The following is an 8,456-nucleotide window of genomic DNA, read 5'->3' on the forward strand; positions in this document are numbered from 1 at the left end:
ATTGTCCATGAAAGAGGATGAGGAAGAAATCTTGCACTTTGCCCCCTGCAAAATCATCCACAAACCAAGGCTATACATTCAGAGCAGGTCTGGTTATATATATCTACAGAAGATGCTTACAGGAGCAATTCTTGAGCTCAGTGACTAAGTGTCCTACAAATACAGCTCGGATCATCCTGCAGGAAAAGAAAATTCTTTCTTCTATATTTTTCCTCATTTGGATGCTGAAGGAAGTGAGAAAAAAGGTTGCATAGCCAAATGATTTATTAGATTATTATTGTGGGGTCCATCATAAATGTTTAGCTCTATGTAAAACTTTGCTTTGAAGAGTTACTAATGTCTGGAGTGTGGACCTGCTCCGGGTTTATTTTTTCTTTAAAGACTCTGTTTATTTTGAAACATCAGTGCCTCTGATTCTGTTGAAAGAACACTGTTTTACTCTTCCCTTAAGACCTGTGAGTTATTTACCATTACCAGCACTGATGATGTTACCACATTCCTAGGAGGCCAGATGGGGACAGCAGTATGATAGGTAACAAAGACCACAAGAGAAGACCTGCTGAGCTTGGCAGGACTTTTTTCTGCAAACCCCAGCAGTTTGGAAAAGGTTCCTGGGGTGGAATTCATCTCACCTGACCTCTCAAAGCCAAGGCAGCAAATCTCTAAACCTGACCTAATCACTAGGCAGAGCTCACAGAAATCAGGAACACTGGTGCTGAGGTCTCATATTGAATCTCCCTTCAAAACCCAACCAAACCAAACCCAACGAAACCAAACTGAACCAAACCAAAACAAAAACTTTGAATGTCAACTCTGGAGGGCTCTGTATGACACCTCGGACGTTATCAGCATGTGAGTCTGGCAAACTGAACATCCCTTTTCTAGCAGCAGTTCATATATGCATCAAGAACGACGTCGTCGTGAGTAACAACCCTGCAGCCACACCAGAAATGACATTACCCAGTGAAAATGAGAAAAGGTATTTCCACTACTGAGTTCAGCTGAAGCATTGGCTTTCCCTATAAATTACCCTTGTGCTCTCTCTGCTACCCTGTGTGGTATGAGGGTCACTGGGAGGGTGGTGGTGTCACCACATGAGCGTTTTGGTTCGCTGTCCACCAGCTGCTAGAAAGCCATAGTCTGCGTGAGCTGCCCTGGAGCATACTGCGTGACTCAGGCACCAGGCACAAGCTCAGCAGCTTTTGTACAGTTTTAATGAAACCATTAACACCCTTTTGCCCAGACAAGCCACGTTATGGAGTCACTTTATGGGGTTTTCCAGAATCTTTGTCGTACCCATCGCAAAGATAGATCCTATCAAAATTTTTTTTCTCAAAATTTAATTAGAACTGACAGCCCACATCACTTTTGGGTCTGCACAAATCCCATTCATCTTTCAAATCTTCCTGAGCTTTTTGGGGGAGGGGGGGGCATGCATTGGGGTTTAGGTCTATCTGGCATGAAGAAGCCAGAGCAGAGGAAAGCCTTCCCAAGGCCAGTGGTGCCACCTAATGGGAAAATTCCCAGGGAATCAATTTCTCGGAAGTTAAGGCCTTAACTGGAGCGTTGCTAGGTGACGTAGAGATGGAAATCAGTAGCTCTGATGTAAGTCTCTCTTTTCTGCTTCTTTACGACCATCTCTCCGTCAGTCTATTCCCTTTTCCTCACCATCTGAGCCACACGCATGAGACTGCCCCGGAAAATTAATTCTGCTTCCTGCTTAAACCCACTCTCAGCAGTCCCTGAAGCCATTGGGGTATTTTTGACCTTCTTGATGCTCAAGGTCTGTCTGGAGAGGAAATTATCCCAGATTTTTGGGTCATGAAGAGCCAGGCAAAAAACAAGAGGGAATGAGGGGCTGCCAGGGAAGGACCAGGACTCTGCGGCTTTTCTCCTTAGTTACACATTTTGCAAATGAGAGGTGAGACAGGCTCTCTGCATTGCAGCCTCCACACACTATTGCAGCTCAGCAGTGTCTGGAATCAGATTGTGGCTCTGCAAAAGAATTGATAATGTCTCAAAAGCAGTGCCTGACAGAAGTTCCCACATGGCAACCCCCTGCAGTCACTTTGCATCATAAGTAATCATGAGAGTGGGCAGGAATGAGCTGTGAAGCCTGTCCTGGTCTCAAGGGATTATTTTATGCACTGACTGTGTTGTCTTCCCAGCACCTACACCCATTTCCCCATGAGAGTCTCACTCACCTCAGCACCTTTGCTGCCTTTAGTTTGCATGAGTGTGAGACCCAGCGGTTAGAGCAGGGTCTTGGTCTTTCTCGGATCTCATCTCAGTTCTCCCATTGACGAATCATACGTTTTAATCTGTCTCAATCAGGCTTTCTTAATTTCAGTTTCTCTGAGGTTGAAAAGATATTTCAAAGATTCTTTCCCATTTCTTCCTGGGATTAAGATGTTCACAAGGGTTAACAGTTCTTACAGGTACCCAAAAACACTGAAAAAAATTGTTATGTGATGTTGAAGCATTGTTTCTGCTGTTCTTAGTAGGAGGGCACAAGTGAAGGTATGGGGGGATCTAGTCCCACTTTCAGTGCCTCACTGAGCTGAAACACCACCATTACAGGCAAGATGACATTTCACAAAAAAAAAAAACAAACTTGTGCAATTTAATGGCTGAAGAAGGGAGTAAGATTTAGGGTAAAGGGGAGAAACTTACAATTAAGCAGGCTCGCATCATTAATTCTAGTAAGAAGCTAAGCTCTGCTGGTAATGATGACTCTGCAGCTGGTCCTGCTCAAAGCCTTAAATGATGCCTGGCAGAGGTGCTGGGCACTGGTAATTGTCCTCAGAGCTCAGGGGGTTTCCACTGACTTTTCATATCCCTTGTGTTGAACCTAGGAGTTCCAGCAACCAGAAAGGAGATCATCTGTAGGAGTATTGAGGTTGGGGAGTCTGTGGGTCTGAGGTATGATGCAGTGGGTCCAAGGCAGGATTGCAGGGGGATTGGACTAGATGACCTTTAAAGGTCCCTTCTAACCCAAATTATTTTATGATTCTATGATTCTATGTTTCTATGATTCTATGCTTAGGGCTTTGGAGAAACATGTCAAGGAGTTGGGCAGTCCAGGGCTGTGCCCCAGTGTGTCATGGAGGAGGGATCATAAGGTGTTTGAAGGTAATGGGAAGGTAGATCCCTCTCTCACTTTAGCTTGCTGGGATCTTTTTTTTTTAATGTTTCACTGTGTAGTGACTCCAGGAGTATTCAAACCCATAAAAGCAACATCACCTGAGGCATATTGACCTCAGGCATGGGAGTGAGGGTACAGGATGGGTATCCAGGGAGGGCTAGAGAGGAAAAGTTCAAGGCTCTTAGTTGTCACACGACTAGCCTGCAGTCAGGATTTATCTCAATGAGTACTTTCTTCTGTCTCCTTCCTCCAGCCTGGGAGCTACATGGTGCTGGGGAAGGTGAACTGAGCACCTTCTGTTTACACCCTGTCCACAGACCTTACTGCACCAGCTAGCTTGGAGGAGAGGGTAGATGTATGGTGCTGTGGATGGGACCCTGCAAGCCAAGACAAAAACAGCCTGTAGAGCTATTTTGGTTTTTTTATCAGATGTTGGGATCATTAGCTGGATTTTGAAGCAGGAGCAACAAGTGCTCTTGTATCTGCCCAAAAAGTTGGCTGTTTAACCCTGTGTCTCCAAAAACTCCTGCCATAACAAATAGCAACCATGTCTGAAGTCAAGTTCTACCTAGCATCTCTGCTAGAGGAAAGGAGGAGCCTGTGTCAGGGGAGACCATTCGTAAACCAGTACCACCTTTGTGCTAGCGCCCAGTTGCCGTCCCCCTGCACCCTCACTGCCGTTTCAGGCAGGATGGTACCAGCGGGTGTCACCCGCATCTGCTGCAATCACATTAGTCATTCACGGCAGGGTGATTGCAGAGTCTTATTTCTCTGCATTCCTCTCCCTTAACCTGAAGCTGTTCAGCTTACTCCTCATCCCTAGGGAGATCATGCTGACACTCCTGCAGCTTGGACTTGTGTGTTTTGAGGTCCTTGGGCTCACAGCCTACCCCTGATTTCACACTCCCATCCAGAGATCACGCAAGCCATACAGGTGCATGTTTATCATCTCAGAGCTGTATTGTTTAACTGCTTTGTCTTTCCTGAACTAAATCTGTATGTAGAGAGCGGGCTGTTTCAAAGTCAAAGCTTTAATGCAAAAACTCTTCACCCTTTCTAGATTCTTTTGGGAGGGAATCTCCTGCTTTGTAATAGAAATCTGTGATGTTCCAGATGATTAAACTAAGCAAATAAATAAGTTTCCAGAAGCCCATTTGGTATTTGCTGTGTTTTTTTCCAGAGCTGTTGAGCAGCTCAGTAAAACTACTAACAGAGAAAAAAACCCTGTGCCTCAGTTCCCCCATCAGTAAAAGGACTCTCTCTCTGCACTAGCAGGTGAGAGCTCTCAAACATTTGAGGCTGGAAAGTGCTCAGACCTGAGAAGTATTATCAGCCCTCAGTCTGAGCGATAAGTGGCTCTTTAGCTATTCCCCATTCTCCAAAGCACCTCAAACAGATAGGTCACCCTAGTGTTGATAGGCACGGATGTCCTGAAATATCAATGTCTCTTCCTGAACATCCCTTCCCAGACCCTTTTTCCTCTAGCCTGTTAAATGCAGACTGCCCTGATTTCCACTCGCAGGAAAAACTTTGGGCAATGAAGGAATAAAAATAAAAAAACTTTCTGGCCAGACACTTGAAGGAACTGAGCTGGGACGATCAATAAGACCAGCTCATCTAATGGCTTGTCTAATGGTGCAGAGTCCACTCAGACCCTTAGAGGAAATATCATGGGGTGAGTGACTGACCAGAAAACCAAGCACGAGAGAACAGACGTCAGGAAAACCCTGGCCCGGAGCAGCCTTGCCCCAGATGACAGACCCCCACGGGTTTCTCTGGTGGAGCACCAGCTGGGAAGCTGGCACAGAAAACAGACTGGAAAATTTTCAATTCTCTTGGCCTATTATGCCATATATTGCACCATGATGTGCAATTGTTTAACTAGACTTAAATCAGTCTAAACTACATAAATTACCTCCAATAATCCCCCTTCTCTCCAAATGCTGACACTTTTTTATTCCAAAACACAACAATCTTGCTATCTTCTGTAAACTTTATAACATATATGGGTTATTGCTGCCTTTTAAACAAATAAAACGTTATGTTCCACAGTATGCACCTAGTCGCACATTATTTTCTCTGTCTTCAATTGTTTTAAACAGAAAAGCAGTTGAAAATGACTGGAGGGTATATCTGTTCTTAAATGTAAAGGGTTTGGGACCAAAAAAACAGACAATTCCCAAGTCTAAATGTTATTGTTTAACAACTTAACTTTTAATCACAGTCCCCAAAACTGGAAAGAACAAGGTCTGTGTTTTTTGGTTTATGCTACTGCTCGATAAACCATCTCCAGCTTCATGAACAGACCTTGTGCAGGGTCTGTTTCAGAGGGTGCATGGAGAGGGCCCTCACCTAAAGCGCTGGCAAAAGCTCCATGCTGCATGTGGATCTGAGAATGTAGGCAATGGACACCACCAAGATGTGATACCCTCTGGCTATACCTGGCTTCCCTCAGCTCAGAAGGAAAGCAGAGCCACCACAAAGTTTATGTAAGTTTATACCAGGTATCTGCAAAGCTCCAGAGCAATCATGTGGAGATGGGGAAAAGGCTGGAGTATTTTCAGCTCCCTCCACAGCAACCTCCTGCAGTTGAAGGCCATCAGTTCACTCATCTCCTTCATCCTTTGCCAGAATCCCTTCTCCCACTACTGTTTGGCTGTTTCAATAGTGGGATCCAAAGCTTTACCCCCTCCTAAATCTGGGTACGTGATTCAGCTTCATTCTTTGTCCATAAAAAACAATCTTATGATAAGGTAGAAAATCTGGATGTGCAAGGTGGAAAGGGACTATGGCATGCGGCAATTGAAATATGTGATCTGGAGGATAGGATGTTCTGCATCTTCATGGCTATCACAATTCTCAGCCAAGCCTGAAGGCTAGACACATGTACTGCCATCTCCCAGCATTGCAGAGTGCTTTTCTAACCTCCAGGGACTTCTCCAGGCACCTACCCATTTCACAGATGAGGTGTATGCTGCATCTTTCCATGGTTTCTCCTCTAAAATTCCACTATTGTACATGGCTAAGCCTCAGCTGCTGCTATTTTGCAGCTCCTGCAAGTGCACAATAAGCTTTCTTGGACAGACAGATTTTTCCTGCCAAGAATTGAGACTGTACGTGCCAACTGAAGGTATTTCATAGAGTATGTTGGAAAGGGGAAATATGAGTTTCAAATCTGTTTGGAAGTCAGGTAGCTAACACCAGGTCGTTGGGAAGTCTTCGCTTAGAATCCAGGCCTAGAAATCTCTCCTGGAGGAAGGTGGTTAAGCCAGCCTAGTCGCATAAAACTTTGCTGCTTGAGACATATGTGAAGTAAATTGGCTATTGCACTTGGCAATTGGAGAGGAGATGGAGGTTCAAGTCCCCAGTCTGTCTAAGACAGGACCTTTCAGAACCAAGACTCATGCTCTGCCCATGAGTCTGTAGGTATCCTTAAGAACTTCAGCTTGGCTTACCAAAGCTGATTCACTGCTCTTAAACATCCATTCATCATGTCAAGCTTTAAACCCCATGTCTCTGTGTGGAGCTTAATCATGATGCCAGTAAGTTTGGGACCAAAGCTATTTCAGGAGCTTTCCAAGTGCAGCTCTCATGGTGGGATTTCTACTTCATGGACAGCTATGGGCTTATACAAGTGTTTCCCGGCAATTCAAATCCACACCACTATTTAGTCTGCAGCTTCAATGGGAAGGATCCAAGTCCAGTGCAGGATATCCTTTACTCTTGCCTAGGTGATTCCATCAAGTTGTTTCTGACAAGTGAGTTAGCTTTTTGGGCAATGTTTTGAGTTTTGAATGTTGTGAGTGATACTGGCCTTGGGCTGCTGTGTGTCAGAGCCTTTCTCTTGTAATTGTGTGCAATGAGAGGCCCAGGCTGGAAGGTATTCCCAGAGAATGTGGACAGGATCAAGGCCTGCAGACAACATAAGCCCAGCAGAGCAAAGACCCTTCGTGAATCCATCTCCCCGTCATCATTTTGACATGTGAAACATGGGAATAATTGACCTTTTCTTTTACTAGGGTGTTAGAAGGACATTGCTTTAAAGCTAGGGAGATCCACAAGCAGTAAACAAGATAATGGCACTAATAACCCAGCCCCAAGCCATGCAATTGATTCACCGTGCCTAATGCATCCAGCGTGAAATGGACCTGAGTGACAACCGAGTTTGATGGGAGGATTGACAGGTTTGAGGGGGAGAAGCAATGACCTAAAGGGACTCATGGTAGATTATCTGGGTCCTGTGTGGAAGCACTGACATTGGTTGTGGTGTCCGGGATCAAACATCCATCCAAGATGTGAAGGCAAAGAATCCTTGTTCTTCTCTGTCCCCCCATATTTCTCAAGTTGACATGTTGCTACCCTTTAGTGCCAATAAACCCTCAGGACAGGCTGGGTGTTGAGATGTAAAAGAGTATCCTGTGCATAGCCCATCCCTGCCCAAAATAAATTTTTCCTTCTCCCTCTGCTCTTCTCCATTTTCCAGTTTCTCCTGTAAGACACCAAACTTTCAATCTTCATTGGGGAAAAAGAAAAAAAAAAATGTTCTAGCCACAAAAGGACTGCACCCTGGCTTTCAAAACCATCATCCCCCAGGTGGGAAAAGACAGCGCGAAAAACCTGTAAACAGAAAATAGCAGAGTGACTCCCACTCACCGAAGCTGCTGCCTCTCCCTCCGAAGGCAGCACACAGATGAGTCATGGCAAAAAGCATCTCTCCCTCTGCGGGGCCGGGGCTCTGCCTTGCCCACCTGCCTTCCCCCGCCGAGGAGGTGGGTAGTGCAGTCCCCCAGGCACTGCCTGTGAGTCAGGAGACCCTGAGAAGTCAGAAATGTCCCCATGGAGTGAGGTAAAGCCACCTGCCAGCTTCTGCTCGTCTGACATTCAAAGGATATTTTATCTCAGCCAGGGTACAGCAGTTTTAGAGGGGGAAACATGGAGGAGAAGCCCCCATCAGTCTCCCTGTGGGTCTGGGAAGACCGTGATACTGAATCCTTTTGGAGATGCTGAATATCTGAGCCACCTGAGGTTTCCAGGAGGGTAGTCAGACCTCCTGACATATGAACAGCTTTTCCCTATACAGAAATTATTTCAGGATCAGTGCTCAGCCCAAGAGCAGCGTGAGGGGGAGATTCCAGGGGTTTAGCTAGAGACCAGTATCGCTGTAAACTATTAAGCAAATAGGCAGAACTAAAACTGTGAATAATCTTTGTCCTTCACCATGGCTCCCTGGCTCATTTTATGCCTACTTTAATACCCATGGCTCTGACTGAGAGCTGTCCCCATTGAAACGCCCTAAAGCCAGTGGCAAAGG

Source organism: Phaethon lepturus, unplaced genomic scaffold (assembly GCF_000687285.1).
Source record: "Phaethon lepturus isolate BGI_N335 unplaced genomic scaffold, ASM68728v1 scaffold4789, whole genome shotgun sequence".
Taxonomy (NCBI): Eukaryota; Metazoa; Chordata; class Aves; order Phaethontiformes; family Phaethontidae; genus Phaethon; species Phaethon lepturus.